The following is a 17,182-nucleotide window of genomic DNA, read 5'->3' as shown; positions in this document are numbered from 1 at the left end:
TCTTCTCACGAAAGACAAAAAGGAACATAATAGATTATCATATTTTGAAAGCAGTATAACAATTTAAAAATCGAGCAATAAAAAGACATATGTTTTGAAAATTAATCGATTCAATATTAATAAGGATCATCATTCTGACTAGAATTTTTCTTATTTAGAACAGGAACTAAAGGTGAAAGTACTCGTGGTCGTGGTCTAGTGGGTACATCTCTCTTCCCTCAATTAGAGGGACGTGGGCTTTAATCCCAGCCATGACTTTTTTCCAGCAAGAAATTTACCCACATTCTGCTGCTCTCGACCCAGGTGAGGTGGATACTTTAGCGCCAATACGGCGCCTCAGCTACCGCGGGGTAATAGATACTAAGTATCAAGCGCAGTACAGGTATATGCAATTGTAGTAGCTGCGCTATAAAAATGGAACATATTATTCATTGTTATTAAAATTCTACAATGTTATTGTTATCATCTTTATCACTATAATAATTGCCATTATTATTATTATTATTATTCGTAGTACATGTAGTAATAGTAGTAGTAGTAGAAGTAGTAGTAGTAGTAGTAGTAGTAGTAGTAGTAGTAGTAGTAGTAGTAGTAGTAGTAGTAGTAGTAGTAGTAGTGGTATAGTAGTAGTAGTGGTATAGTAGTAGTAGTAGTAGTAGTAGTAGTAGTAGTAGTAGTAGTAGTAGTAGTAGTAGTAGTAGTAGTAGAAGTAGTAGTATTGTTCTTAGTATTGATATTGCTATTATTATATCTATGTATTAATCAATATTACAAACATCATAGTTATTATTCTTTTCATCGTCTATATTCTCCTTAACCCTTATTACAAAGATTAAAGATGATTCATATATTTTCCACTATTCAATAAAAATGCACAATCATCAATTAAAAAATAACGAAACGATAAATATATATGCTTAAAGTAACAATGAATAAGCAAAGTACACAACCTTCGAATTATGATAATTAAAGAGAATGTCAATTGTCATGTATATGATCATTTGATAGACTCTGGAGGTTTCTATCTATCTCCATGTATAGACTAAAGCAATACATGTATGAAAACACACAAACCAATAACTGCCGTTCAAGTAAAAGTACGCCATCTTCGTTCAAACGCCTAGTTCTGTTCATTTTTACTTGAGCCATCTCACCAATTCATTCACATACCTTTCTAATAACATAAAAACTGCTATTGTAAAATTCTATCACCCATAATTTGTGTAGTAATGATAAAAGTATACTACAAACACCTGCTTTGACACCTTCTAACCAGTTCGTCCCTTCTTTTTTTCATCCATCACGTCATCATTGTGTACATGGTGTAAGCTCATCATCCTTTCATCGTTTTCTTTCACCTTCATAGTCAGTTCATCCAGTCATTTTCACCAACATATTTCCAATATGTTGCTCAAGTCTTTGCTCAGAAAATGCACTTTTTATAATACTGTACATCCGCGATTTTAATCTGTAAGGTTTAAAATGGGTTTTGATATCAAGAGGTTCCGGGAGCGCCGCCGGGATCCTACCCGCATAGCACCAATGGAAGGGTTAGTCCATGGCCCCAACCTACAACCAAAAACAAAACAGAAAAGGAGGGGAAAAAAAGTCAAGGAAAATTTTGAGAGTAAGGCCGGCTCTGTCTGAGCTGTGCCAATATTTATTTAGTCATCAAATTACACGTTTTCAGGATTATTTTCATGTCTGATGTTATACCAATGGGAAAACTGATCTTAATATGATCATGGACATATACTGTACAAGTTTTGTTATTTATAAGTATCTCGTATTTTTCATGATGAATCTGAATTTGTTACTGATTGAACTGTCTGTGATGAAATACATGGGGAATCTTTCTGTAACTGACCGTCTAGATACTAGGCGGGTCAGTCAGTGCTACATTTTCGCTGGACATGCCAACGCCAACTTTACGGACATAATTCTTATAAAGTACACGCTATACAAGTTACGTAATTCTACAAAGGATGTGTTGCCATTAGACGGGAGAGATACGTCACTTGGCATTGAGCACTTTTAGAAATGCACGTCGACATAGTCAACTGGTACGAGATGACGTCATTTTTTGGCGTTCCATATGCCTCAGGTCCTCACACACGTCCACTATCAGAATCGAGAACCTCGCCACATCCATTTTGCGGTTCTCCTAAATCATAGTCGACGTGCACGTGAGTGACGTCATTTAACCGCTCAAGCTCAGCATGAAGTTCAACCTTTCCCTTTTAAAACACAGTTTTCAGTGACTTTTTCACAAAATTAATGTAAGTTGTACGATGCATTATGTTTATCATATTTGAAATTGCTTTCTGATCTCCAAAATTTATATCGATATATATCCTAACTCGCGTAAAAAGGAATCAAAGCAAGTGTGCACAAGCTGCACCTTCGCATCACCCGACCGGGTCGCCAGGCGATGGTATACGCCAGATCTTCCGGGTCGGGCAGCGTGTCATGACCCGCTGGTTATCGCGCTGTTTCAAGTGGACGTACGTACACGTACAAGTCGAGTGAAATCTAAAGTCATCCGATCTGTAGTGAACGAGGGCAGAAGACGATGTTGACTCGAGCGATCAGAGGACTGCTACGACGTTCTCGTTCACTACTCCTAAAAGTCTCTAATGCTAGGCGCCGGCATCGGTAGTGTCATTAGACGATCTATTCCTGTTCGACTATCCCCGCGGAATGTCATGGACATTGAGTGTAATCCCTCTTCATCAAGAAAAAAATTCTGATCCACATTAACTTGGCAGAGAAACCTTCAACAAGGTATTGCCTTCCGTCTATATATTTGTGTAACACAAGACCTCTCAATAACAAACGATTTTTCGGTTATAGTTAGGGATTTTAACCTTGATATATGTGTAATAACCTTAAGTAGGAATCCAGCCTTGGCCATACAATGCTGTGTTGGGAAAGAGAAAAATAAATTAAACTGAATGGTGAAAGTTTGAAAGAAATCGGACAAGCAATAAGAAAGTTATAGCTGTTTTAAAATTGAGATCTCTAATACTATGTAGATTTCAAATTGGCAACTGGGGAAGTAAATTATGACAAGAGGCAAGGACAACTTCCCATAGGCCATGTACTTTATTATCAGCGATTTGTGGTTTTCTCCTAAGTACCCATTCCCCTGGGGCAGTAATCTAAATATAACCTAGGTATATTGTTTTATGTCCTCATGGAAGTAAAATATAATTTGAAATAAAACTTTCAGGAAATATGACATTTTAGCCATAATATGTATTGGAGTAAATGAAAGAGTAGTCCTTGCCTTACATCACTATGACATCCCATATGCAGCCAATTTGAAGTCTCCATGGGTATAGTGATTACCAATATTTACAACTTTTTAAAATTCATAACTTTCTTGTTGTTTGTCCGATATTGTTCAAACTTTCACTTATCAACTTGTTCGATTTTTCTTTTCCTTATAAACACAAGTTTTCATTTGGGTTGGATTCCCCTTTAACATGGTTCACTCCAGACCAACCTTCATCGTCATATGGGGTTATCAGGTCTTCACAAAGTCAAGACACGGTCGAAGAAGAGGCGGTGCATGTTGCGAACATGGAGCTATTATGTTGCGATATACTCAAATAGCAACGCCTTACCCAAAAACCAATCAAGTTCCTACCATTCCCTGATCCCCATGAAGTAGTGTTGGTCCAGGGGTCTGTAACACTAAACCCTACTACTGTAAAGGTATAAAGTCGATGTCAGTGATCAGTACCGCTGTACTTGTTTAGGAAGTCAATTCAGGAATTAATTGAGGGTACCGTTTTGTTTCCAACACGTGTCAAGGGTAGGGATTGACACGCCAATACTTGTTAAGGAGTGTATTGTCAGAATATGGAAAATGCTATTCATAGGGTGCTTTTCGAATCCACTCGTCCGAGGGGGTAGGGGTATCATTCAAGGAAATCTTAAATGGGACGCTTACATTCATCGTATTGCGAGCCAACCGTAGAATGTTCATGGTAAAGGCACGGTCACACCGCCCAAGCGTTGTTGGAGCGGTCGTGGAGCGAAGAGAAAAAAAAAATCATCACCGCTCGCTACCGTTCGCCATTTTCGATTTCGATTGTTCTTTCGTTTTTTTTTTCGATTTTTTTTTCCCAATATTGTGAGCGAAATTCGGCCCTCGTTCCCTACCGCTCCACGACCGCTCCAACAACGCTCGGGCGGTGTGACCATGCCTTTAGATCGCTAAAACGGTTCCTTCTCCCACTACGCGACTTGGTTGTCTCTCAATATCATTCATATGATAATGCTCTCGAAACATCACAGCTGCCTACGTTGAGATGAAGACGCAAACAACTCTGCTTGCAGTTTGCTCGGAAAGCTTTCCTATCTGGGTGCCCTTGATCTGAGAGGAACACAAATACAAGGACACTAAAAAAAAGAAGAACTTGTATCGAACATAGAAGCAGAACTGATCGCCACAGGAACGACCCAGCAGTCCACATCTTAACTCCCATGGACTGTGAAATTTATCTTTTTATCTTCGTTTATTTTATTTGTCGCTTCACTTGAACTGTAATTGATTTATCTGAGTACTCTTGTAAATGTTAATTTCAGCAGAAATCATTTGAATTTTCATCTCCTAATAGTTACTGGCTCATAATGACAAAATCCATGCCAATCCAAAAAGAAGATGCACATGGTGTAAGACTTTGTAATTTAACAACATAACTGAAACATGGCTCACGGGGGATGGACGTGATGGCCGGGTCTTGTCTGATTTCTCCAAAGAACCTTCCATATCATCGGTTCATCAGCTCACCGAGAATAAAGAGGTCAGTGGTGGTGTTGGTGTATGCCTTCATCGACGCTTCAACGTTCTTGAAAAAGACTTTGGAACTCTTGAATCTTTTGAATATCTTAATTTGCTCATTTCAGGCGACCATCAAAAACCTTTTCGCCTGGTGGTTTTCTACAGACCACAGAGAACTATTGATCGACGATCAACATCTTCCATCTTTCCAGATGAGATTGCTACCTTTCTTGACTGGCATCTGAAGGAAACCATCTTTTAATTTGCTGTGTGGTGACTTTAATGCTCATGGCAATGATGATAGAGATCGAGAGGCAGTTTTGTTTCTGGACTTGATTTCGTCAGCTAACTTGATCCAGCATGTTGACTTTCCCACCCATTAAAAAGGCCATACTTTGGATCTAGAGCATCTGATGATGTGATTTCTAACGTTTATTCATGGCATTTTCTTCCTTCTGACCACTCTTCCGTCGGCTGCCAACTTGACATCAAGAAGCCTGATCCAATGACAATTAATATCAGTTCCCGCACACTGAAGGAAATTGGCATTGATTTTTTTCTATGAGGACATTCTAGAGTCTGAACTTTATGGATCACCCGCTTCTGACCTTGACCAGCAGGTTCTTCAATACACCACAATGCCTCAAGCTCTACTACATAACCACGCCCCTCTTATTGCTAGATGTGAAACTGCTAGGCCTCACTCACGTTGGTCTAAGGATGATCTGCGGAAGAGTAAACAGAGAGTGAGACAACTTGAGAGAAGATCCTGAGCCAGATCCTGAAGGGTGTCACTTCTACAGCAACCAGCTTGCCAAGGCAAAAAAAAAAAGAGTTTTACTCTGAACAATTTGATGAATGTGACAGTCATCAACTCTTCCAAAGAGTTGATTGCATGTTCTCTACCTCCACGCGACAAGTTCTCCCATCGGATGATGATCCTCATCTATCTCTTGCCGATCGTTTCTCTGACATTTTCTGCACCAAGATTGATGTCCTTGTCAGGTCAATTGAGTGTCTACACTCAGGCAATCTAAACACGTCAATTCTCGTATAGTACTCACCAGTGTTTTAATGTTTTCTCTCCAGTGTCAGAGGCTAAGTTCGTAGAGTTATTAAAGAGTCTCGTTCAACTTCGACTCGACTCGACCCCATCCCTATTTAGCCCCGGTTCATTTTTACACTCAAATTTCGTTCCAAGGCATAGCATTTTTGTCTTGATGAGAAAAAGAACAAAGAAAGCCCGCTCCAAAGCATAGCATTTTCTTCTTATCGAGAAAAAAAAAAGAAATCCGCTCCAAAGCTTCGCAGATTTATCGTTGCGCCGTTCCGGTCGCATTGATCAGCTACAATGAGCTGCAATTTTTGGTGAAAAGCGGCCACAGAGCGCTGTCCGACCATCGCCTCTGCGCGAGCGCACCTGGCGGAGACCGCAGCTGGCGATCCGTTCCAAGGACCCCCGTTTTCACAAACATTTGTAGCTCCGAAGCCCGTTCCGAGGACCCTCCTTTTTACAATAAGTCCGCTCCAAGGCCCCCGTTATTTGTCTCGCCTACCACTTTTTTTGGTCGAGTGCCCCCCCCCCCTCCGGGCTGAGTCCTGATGATCCAAAGATCAACAGACCGGTCTCTAATCTTCAGTTCCTGGAAAATAATGTAGAAAGAGTTGTGTTTAAACAAATCCAGGAGTACTTGTGTGAGCATAACCTTTATTCGAAAAACCGCCCTGCTTAAAGTTTCAAATTATATTCTTCTTTCCATAGATAAAGGTGATGAATCAGTTTAGTTGTTGTTAGAATATTCTGCAGCCTAGCTTTCACACCGTGAGTCACGATGCCCTTCTTAGACGTTTCCATGAAAGATTTGGACTTAAAAACACAGCCTTGTCAATGGTTTCGTTCCTACCTCACTAACCATGCTAACAGAACCCAGTCTGTTTTTGTTAGTGGCTCTGAATCCCACGTCAGCTCTACTAACTTCGGAGTACCCCAAGGTTCTGTCATTGGACCTTTGGTATATTTACACTCTTCGTCACCATTAGAGAATGTAATCGAACACCATGGCATATCATGTATGACTTATGCAGATGACACTAAAATTTACCTTGTGTTAAAGAAGGACGATCATGATGTGGGTCTACAAAGACTCGGTGCATGTTTTACAGACATTAAGAATTGGTCCATACAGAATGGATTGAAGTTGAATGAAACTAAAGAGGAATGTTCACATTTTGTGAGCAGGCATCGGACTTGTAAGTTCAGTTGGGGATATTGCCAGAAACTAAGGGGTCACATTTGATAACAACCTTTCTCTGAAGACTCATGTGAGCAATGTATGCAGATTTGCTTCATTTGCGTTGCATTATTGGTAGTATCCGTCCATTTCTCTGAAAAAGACCACCCAAAGACTCGTTCGGGCACTAGTCATGTCTCGCATTGGCTTCTGCAACAGTCTTTTATAAGGTCTTCCTGATGCATAAATTAACAAACTGCAAAGAGTACAAAATTCAGCCGCTAGACTGATTGCTAATCATCGTTCACTTGAGTCTGTCACTCCACTGCTGAGGGAGTTTCACACGCTTATATGGTCTGGGAACGAACTGATTTTAAGATCCTCTTGTTGACTTTCCAATGTTAGAAGTAATCAGCTCCAGTCTATCTACAAGAATTGATATCAGAATACTCACCCTCCCGCAACTTGCGCTCAAGAAACAAATCACTATTAATAGTTCCTGCCACCAGTACCCCAGTCTTACGGTTCACCATCTTTTTATTCCGCATCCCCCTCCATGCCCTCATCTCTGGAACAATCTAGCACAAAGTATAAAACAAGCAGATTCAACAGAGAAACTCAAACCAATGCCTTTCCCTTCACATGTGAAGCCCCTCAACTACAGTCTACTGTACGTGACCTATATAATTGTAGTAAACTGGGCTTGGGTGGTAGTATGGGTTGGGGGTTGGGTACTCAGTCAGGAAAACCATAGAACCATAGACAAGAAGTAGGGGTGGGTCAGCCATTTATTGACAGCCGGTGGATCATGCAAAACAGGGAAAACAAACCCCTGTAAATAAGGGAACAATGAATATAAAAAATTAATCAATACTGATCCAAGATCACATGATCATCATATCATATCTTGATAAATGGTATATCATTAATCGTGTTAAATTGTATTTCATTAATCAATTGCATGATTATGGATTTAATTCAATAACAATTTAATTCAAGTACCAGAAGAAATTATACAACATAAATTGTATGTAAGTATACATAATTCATTTCTTGCTCATAAGGCTATCACATTACTAAGAAGAATTATTGATCACTTTTCATTCAATGAAGTCTTATGTTCACAAAAATATATTCCAATTAACCAATGATAATAATCACAATAATGTAGCACTGATTTTAAATCATTCTTTCTAAGCACATTATATCATAGCATTTGAACAGTTATTGCCTTAATTATTATACATGTAAATCATAACAAAATAACCATAACTTGGCCATCCTAACTAACTCACCCTACTATAGGCCAAGAGAAAACAAGGGTACATCCACCAATCACCCTCTGGAGACCTCACTCGGCATCACTCATACATGGTAGTACGTCAAATGAAATTCCCTAAAAATTGACATAACAAAATTAGCTAGTATGGTTCCTTAAAACTCATCTAATTCAATCGAGTCTGAATTTCCAAGACTACTACTACCACTCGGCAATTATAATCAAAATAAATAAAGTTCATTCACTTTCTAAGTACAGCGAACGGGGGGGGTGTACAAAACTGATCATGACAAAATACTGACAAGAAAATCAACTTCGTCTAATATATTCGATCTCATCATAGAAAAGAACATAATATAATTTCATTTTATAAGCAGATCATAAGAAATCTTCATCTTGTAATGTGAAATTGACTATAACAATAACATGAAGCATATAACGATCATGTACCAGATATACAAAATTGAATTGACATATTCAACCCTACTCACTGTGATAATTGTTTTCTTAAGAATAATATCAACGTAGTCAAAATCTTAGCTGCTAAATTGATAAAACGATATAACTTAGAATCAAACTTACATGCCTCCTTGTCGAACTTGACTTGGAAGAACGAACATAGTACCCCTAACGTACACTTTCGTCACAAATCGCTTTCTGATTTATCCTATCGTCGTAACAACATAAACGCTTATTCTTTCGCGCCAACTACACTTGAACGCTATCTGATGTAAATATCCTTCCACAACATCACAAATATTTATGACATATCACTAGATTCAGTATAAATGAAAAGTACAATGAAAACAACTATGAATTTAACATAAACATCATTCACATCGTGAATTTATGAGAATAATCAGCTATAAATCTGAGGAACTACTTTCACTTCTTTGAGTAATAACATCATTGACGTTACGTAACAGGTGAGTAACCAACGGAACATATCGACCAAAAAGAAATACACTTTCGCTTTAAATTCTCGTAAGGTGTCTCCGCTAAGAAAAATGATTTGGCAATAAAATCCAATTTACCACAATCCATCCTGACAAAATAACATTTTTTCCATATTACAAATAATATTCATTCTATTAGAATTATTTTTTCAATTCTTCAAATAGACATACAATTTTTACAAAATTGCATTTTTAACAGATATATCATGTAAAATGCTCATATTATTAAATATTTAAATCTATACCTATACTTCAAGCAAAACAATCCTCATCTGAGTAGTTTTAATATCTCCAAAATGAAAAAATGTAAATATCCAACATCATGGAAAGAAAAATGACAGAAGAGAAATAGGAAAAATCATCTCACTGCCGTCCTGGGCAGGTTATAAGGGTTACTATGCATTCCCTTGGTTACTCTTGTCGAGCGTCGTAGTTGCCTCTGACCTACTTCCTCCCGAACTGGAAGTCTATCATTGAAGTTAGGGAGCATGATATGATTTTCGTCATCTTCATCATTACTAGAGGTGTCTGACATTTCATCATCTTCTACTGGAGGCCATAATTCTGGTGGATCCCCTTCTTCTTCAGGTTCTCTCGGGTACTCCAATAGATATTTCTTGTTTACTGTCTGTACTTTGCCTCCATGTAAAGGCCTGATGCTACACACATCCTCTTCAGGATTGATCCAAACTACGACATACTTGTCTCTATGATAATGATCAGCTAGTTTATGTCTTCCCTTGAATGCGGTCCTTCGCAATAATACATGTTGCCCAATCGTGATCTTCTTTTCCTTCAGCCCAAGATCATGCCTACTCTTGTTATACTCTGCTACCTTCTTCGTGTTGCTTTCTACTATTGCATTCATCTTAGTAAGAGCATCAGCTTGAGCTGCAACATAGTCTTGATCCCAGTCCCCTTGCTGCTGAGATAAGAGTTGATCAAGAGGTATTGATGGGACCCTCCCATACATCAGTCGGTTAGGTGAGTAACCAGTAACTCGGTGTGGTGTACTGTTATATATGTACACCAAATGGAATAACATCTCTGGCCAGTGTCTGCGCTCACTAGGTTCCATTGACCTAATCATAGTACACAAGGTGCGGTTGAAACGCTCAATTTGCCCGTTTCCCTCTGGGTGGTAGGGGGTGGTTCTGGACTTGCTGATATTGTACAACTTACATAACTCCTGTATCAATTTCCCTTCAAAGTCCCTGCCTTGGTCAGAGTGTATTCTCTGTGGTATACCATAATGTGAGAACCATGAGTCACGAAGCACTCTTGCTACTGTCACCGCTGTTTGGTCCTTACACGCAACAGCTTGGGCGTACTTCGTGTAAACATCAGACATGACTAAGATATCTTCATAGCCTCCTCTTCCCTTGTCAACCTTCAAGAAATCTATGGCCAACACTTCCAATGGTCTGAAAGCTATAAGATGCCTCATGGGTGTCTTCACTGTTGGTGATGGAGCTTTGGCCACATTACAATTCAAGCAGTTCCTCACATGACGTCTAACATCACCATGTAGACCAGGCCAGAAGCACCGTTCACGCAACAGGCTCAAGGTTCGTGTCACTCCTTGGTGTCCCCATCTGTCGTGAACGGATTCAAGAATTGTCTTCCGGAGCTTCTCAGGAACTAACAATTGTAAGACGTCCTTCCCCATCACTTGGACCTGTCGATATAGTACACCTTTCTTCTCAGTCAAACTTGTCCACTCTTTCAGCCAACTTCGCACCTCTTTATTATCCTCAGAGATCACTTGACCTGGTTGCCATCCTTTCCGATAACAGTCCCAAATCACCCCAAGTGATTCATCCTGCTCTTGGAGTTTCTTCAGTTCTTCGAGGCTGAATAAACCAAAAACATCGGTTTTCTTAGCTTCCAGTCCATCTAAATTAACTCCAATAGGTAGTTTGAGATTGCGACCATCCAGGCAAGTTTGGATTCGGCTATCAATATCTGGTCCGTCAACCGCATCACTCACTGGAGCCTCATTATTAACTGCGCCAGGCTCAACTTCTATATCAGTGACCATGACTTCCACTGTATTGTTCTGTTCTTGTAGTACTATTTCACTCTTTCTTTCAATCCTTGTAGCAGATGCCAGTGTCGTATTGGGCTCAATGACAAGTTGCTGCTCACTCCGGTTGGCTACTGTCACCTGAAGACTTTCTCCCTTCGCCTGAGTGCAACCATCCCACTGGACTGCACTGTCCACGTGACACTCTAACCTCCCGACAGTAAGTGGTGGTATCAACTCATTGTCGTCTCCAGTCCTCAGCACAGTTGAAGTCTCCGGTTTCAACACAGACTTAGGAAATGCCTTTAAGACCTCCGCAACCATCTGCCAGTCAGTTTTTCCACTCTGGGACTCATCATCTCCCACAAAGCTATAAAAAGCATTGGAGCCTAATAAAACTGGGTATTCCTTTCTCTTACTCGGGACTACATCCTTGATCACGATAAATCCCACTTCTGACACCATTGTAGTAAACTGGGCTTGGGTGGTAGTATGGGTTGGGGGTTGGGTACTCAGTCAGGAAAACCATAGAACCATAGACAAGAAGTAGGGGTGGGTCAGCCATTTATTGACAGCCGGTAGATCATGCAAAACAGGGAAAACAAACCCCTGTAAATAAGGGAACAATGAATATAAAAAATTAATCAATACTGATCCAAGATCACATGATCATCATATCATATCTTGATAAATGGTATATCATTAATCGTGTTAAATTGTATTTCATTAATCAATTGCATGATTATGGATTTAATTCAATAACAATTTAATTCAAGTACCAGAAGAAATTATACAACATAAATTGTATGTAAGTATACATAATTCATTTCTTGCTCATAAGGCTATCACATTACTAAGAAGAATTATTGATCACTTTTCATTCAATGAAGTCTTATGTTCACAAAAATATATTCCAATTAACCAATGATAATAATCACAATAATGTAGCACTGATTTTAAATCATTCTTTCTAAGCACATTATATCATAGCATTTGAACAGTTATTGCCTTAATTATTATACATGTAAATCATAACAAAATAACCATAACTTGGCCATCCTAACTAACTCACCCTACTATAGGCCAAGAGAAAACAAGGGTACATCCACCAATCACCCTCTGGAGACCTCACTCGGCATCACTCATACATGGTAGTACGTCAAATGAAATTCCCTAAAAATTGACATAACAAAATTAGCTAGAATGGTTCCTTAAAACTCATCTAATTCAATCGAGTCTGAATTTCCAAGACTACTACTACCACTCGGCAATTATAATCAAAATAAATAAAGTTCATTCACTTTCTAAGTACAGCGAACGGGGGGGGTGTACAAAACTGATCATGACAAAATACTGACAAGAAAATCAACTTCGTCTAATATATTCGATCTCATCATAGAAAAGAACATAATATAATTTCATTTTATAAGCAGATCATAAGAAATCTTCACCTTGTAATGTGAAATTGACCATAACAATAACATGAAGCATATAACGATCATGTACCAGATATACAAAATTGAATTGACATATTCAACCCTACTCACTGTGATAATTGTTTTCTTAAGAATAATATCAACGTAGTCAAAATCTTAGCTGCTAAATTGATAAAACGATATAACTTAGAATCAAACTTACATGCCTCCTTGTCGAACTTGACTTGGAAGAACGAACATAGTACCCCTAACGTACACTGTCGTCACAAATCGCTTTCTGATTTATCCTATCGCCGTAACAACATAAACGCTTATTCTTTCGCGCCAACTACACTTGAACGCTATCTGATGTAAATATCCTTCCACAACATCACAAATATTTATGACATATCACTAGATTCAGTATAAATGAAAAGTACAATGAAAACAACTATGAATTTAACATAAACATCATTCACATCGTGAATTTATGAGAATAATCAGCTATAAATCTGAGGAACTACTTTCACTTCTTTGAGTAATAACATCATTGACGTTACGTAACAGGTGAGTAACCAACGGAACATATCGACCAAAAAGAAATACACTTTCGCTTTAAATTCTCGTAAGGTGTCTCCGCTAAGAAAAATGATTTTGCAATAAAATTCAATTTACCACATAATTGCTGATATTTTTTTTTTGGCTGAATTCCCTTCTCTCTTTTTATTTTTTTCCTTAACGCTTAGAGACCTGTGGAGCGTTGTGGCCCAGTGGATTAGTCTTCGGACTTTGAAACAGAGGGTCGTGGGTTCGAATCCCAGCCATGGCGTAATTTCCTTCAGCAAGAAATTTGTCCACATTGTGCTGCACTCGACCCAGGTGAGGTGAATGGGTACCCGGTAGGAAGAAATTCCTTGAATGCTCGAGCGCCCCATCAAGGTAGCCGTGCTAAAGCCGGGGTAATAATAACAGGGCCCGCTGGGAGAACAGTTTTCGGAACTGAAGTGGCTACCCTGGGTAAATATGCCGCTATTATTATTATTATTATTATTACCTGTTTTGTGATAAGCGCTATACAAATAATGTTTATTATTATTGTTGTTACATTTACCTTTTCTTTTGCACATATCATTTTTACCTCAAAGTCATCTTATTTTTTTATTTAACTTCTTTGAAGATAATCAATGGTTCCGTTTCTGACAACTATCATTACCATCGACACCATTTTTCTTTGGAATAGATATCATTATCAAGCATACCGACAATAATGCCAACCCAGATTTCTGTTCTATTTTTTTTTTTAATATTGAAGGGAATACATGTTAACTCTTTAAATTCACCCCTTTTGATAGCTTCTGTTTGTTTTTAATTCTTAGAAAATTTTTTTTTTCTTAATTCACTTCGCATTCAAAGTGAGAAATTACGCAGAAATTATTGTATTCTTTCAATATTGCTCAATTATATATTTATGTTTAAATGTTTTATGGTAAAATGTTATATGTAACTTTGGTCTACTCCTAATCTCTTCAAATTCTTGGTTCTGACATTCCTTCTCCTTTTGTATACATTCTCTCTGTACCCCCTTCCCTACATTATACATTGATATACGTTGTTGTTTTGATTTTTACTATCTGTATGTATACTAAAATTTTGCTCTGTACAAATTCACGTAATTCAGCCTTTGGCTTCGAAGTGAATTTTATCATAATAAATACAATTTATATATTTATCTAAGATATGATGTTATTTGCTGAATATAATGTAGAAAATATCTCGAAGTTTGATCTCTTAAAAAGTTTATTTTTTCGCTTCCTTCGCTCGCTCGAGACTTATATTAAGCAGCTTTTTGGTACATGTGCCATACTGTGTCCCTCTTTTTTTTTTACTCTTCACGCAACGACAGCATAAAGCTTTGCGCAAAATCATACAAAAGAATTCTGTTCAAAGAGGTGTACAGACCAAAAAGGAGGGAGGAAAAGAGAGAAGAGTGAAATATGAGATTATTTTCTGAATATTATGTCAAAATTTATCACAAAACTGAATTCTTGTAATGAGAGTGTCGATTTGTGTTTTCTCGCTCGCAAAATAAACTCTGCCCGATACGCCATTACTGGCCCCCTCAAATATTCATCAAATATTTTCAGCTCGCGTCGCGCATCATTTTGGTTGATGATATATGTATCTTCCTCATGAGTCACTGCAAATAGTCTTCAACATTTCCCTTTTCTTGTTTTCATTCAGTATATAATATGACAAATTTCAGCTTGCGCTTCGCACTCGCATTAATTATTTACTTCGATACATATCGCAAGACCATTACAACAAATTGCCCTGAGCGTTCACTTTTCAGGTCTGAATGCAAAAGGTATCCAAAAATCTGAGCGTGTTCTCGAATTATTTTATTTAAGCGGGCGATCGCGGGAAAATATGTATATCCCCCCCGATTTTGCGAAAGCTGGGTCCACCCCAGGGATTAACAGAACTGCTTATCATGCATCTAGAAAGGTTTGCTCATTTATGATATTGATTTGGAGCCCCCCTCATAGAAATCCTGATTATGGGCGTGACAAAATTCATTTAGGTTATGTGTTAAAGTTTACTTGCAGGTCTCTCTTATACGGTATAAAGAGCAGAGTGCAAGCTGAAAGTTGTGGGTACCAGAAAAGGGGACTGGTTGAATTCATGAACAGAATACGGTGCTCGCTGAACAAAAAGTGTGAGCACAAAGCATTTCTTCTACTCTATTCCTTCCTCCTCTTTCTTCTCCGGTTAGTCTGACAGTCTGCCTCCCCTCTTTGTATCGCCAGTTAAGTATAGGCCTATGATGACGATTTTCTGTTAACTACACACACGCGCGCGCGGCCACCTCCCCCCCCCCCCCCTCACCCTCATCGACCACCATACCATTATGCGCGCTGCTACCGTTCAGAACACTCAATAAACAATGTCTAGATGTCACTCTTTGTTCCTTCTCTTCCAATATGACCAAGTCTCAATTGATGGGCCAAAGGGCATTATCCCGAGTCAACATAGTTATGATTATAATATTCCTACACGTCATTTTGTATGTACTTGATAATGTTCACAGTACTTCTCAGTGGCGTAACTACGGGGTACAGGGGGACGTGCCCCCTCCACCCCGCCCCCCCCCATTGCCTAGCAAAAAAAAACCGGGAGAAAAGGAGAAAAAGAGGAAGAGAGAATGAAAAACTTAGTTGGGAGAGAAGAAATTGTTTTATATTATATTATCATGACTATGTTATTACATAAAGAAATATTTTGTTACAACTGTGAAACATAATTTAATTTGCTAAGGACCTTTGTGTTCATCATACTTGGTACTCGCATTGTCTCAGATATATAATTCTGTTGTACAAAAACATCCCCGGTTTTCAATTCCATATACACTCAATATTTACTCGCACTTGTTATTTTTTATGAAGTGACATATGCTTCTTATTCATGATTACTTAAAGTGATTGCCCCCTTCTTCGGTCAGTGATTTACGTTCGCATTATTGGATTCTTTGTATATATGTCAGTTCTTCATGAATTCCAAAAAGCAGTCCTAAAAATGTCCCTTTTTCTGGTCTGAATATCAAAAATTTTCAGCAAGCGCTTCGCGCTCGCATCTTTTGATTAGTGAATAATAGCTATGGTCTTACTGAAATCCTACGAACAAGCCTTAGAACATGTAGAATGCTCCTATTCATGTCTGAAATTTGCGGCTCGTGCCTCGCAATTTTTGATTACATTTGTATCATGGCTTTCTTCTTGAATCATTCTGCTGAAAAAAAAAAAATTTTTGATAATAGAATATCAAAAATAAAATGATTGATGAGGCAAATCTTGTCCATTACCGAGGCTTGAAGTATTAAGGTGAATACATTAAAATACAACGTGAACTGGGGCCCGTTGCAGAAAGAGTTGCGACTAAACGCAAGCCAAAAAATCAATCGCAAGTCCCAAAATGCACGCTGTTGATTGGCTGAAAATCAAGTTGCGCATGATTTTTAGAGTTGCGATTGATTGCAACTCTTTCTGCAACGGGCCCCTGGTGTACATACGTGGTGGAAACACGATAGACAATCATTTCGATCAACGTTCGCATTGTTCATTCTTCGTTTCTTGTTTATTCGAATGCCATTCCGATATGATTCACGATCTTGATTAAATAAGTATAATTATTTAATGCTTCAGACATCTAAGAAAGTATTATACAATGCGAAGTAAACCTGTATCGAATTGGAATATTACATTGGCCTGTGTACCTGCTCGAGGCCTACATCTGTTCTGACAATGGCGGTTTGTGACCAGTCGAGGACCAGTTGTAGAAAGTGTGAGCTATCACGATGATTTCGACATGAAATTGGTACGAGGAAATATTGCGGATATACAATCATCCTTTTCCATAGCTTCGGTATGTTGAATAATTATCATAACTGCAAGGAGTTGCAAAGTCGACTGGTGGTTATCATTTTGAA

General features: G+C 38.5%; 2 long non-coding RNA genes across 2 annotated transcripts; both read right to left on the bottom strand.

Moving 5' to 3' along the window:
* Positions 1 to 7,708: 7,708 nt before the first annotated feature.
* Positions 7,709 to 8,923, bottom strand: LOC121414993. Its single transcript, XR_005969936.1, has 3 exons — positions 8,885 to 8,923; positions 8,319 to 8,419; positions 7,709 to 7,855 (listed from the first exon to the last, which is right to left on the bottom strand). It is a non-coding gene; the product is annotated as an uncharacterized LOC121414993 (long non-coding RNA).
* Positions 8,924 to 11,737: 2,814 nt separating this feature from the next.
* LOC121414992 lies at positions 11,738 to 13,165 on the bottom strand. The gene is made up of 3 exons (XR_005969935.1): positions 12,923 to 13,165; positions 12,357 to 12,457; positions 11,738 to 11,893 (listed from the first exon to the last, which is right to left on the bottom strand). It is a non-coding gene; the product is annotated as an uncharacterized LOC121414992 (long non-coding RNA).
* Between the last annotated feature and the right edge of the window lie 4,017 nt (positions 13,166 to 17,182).

Source organism: Lytechinus variegatus, chromosome 5 (genome assembly GCF_018143015.1).
Source record: "Lytechinus variegatus isolate NC3 chromosome 5, Lvar_3.0, whole genome shotgun sequence".
Classification (NCBI taxonomy): domain Eukaryota; kingdom Metazoa; phylum Echinodermata; class Echinoidea; order Temnopleuroida; family Toxopneustidae; genus Lytechinus; species Lytechinus variegatus.
This window is presented reverse-complemented; position numbering and strand designations above follow the sequence as displayed.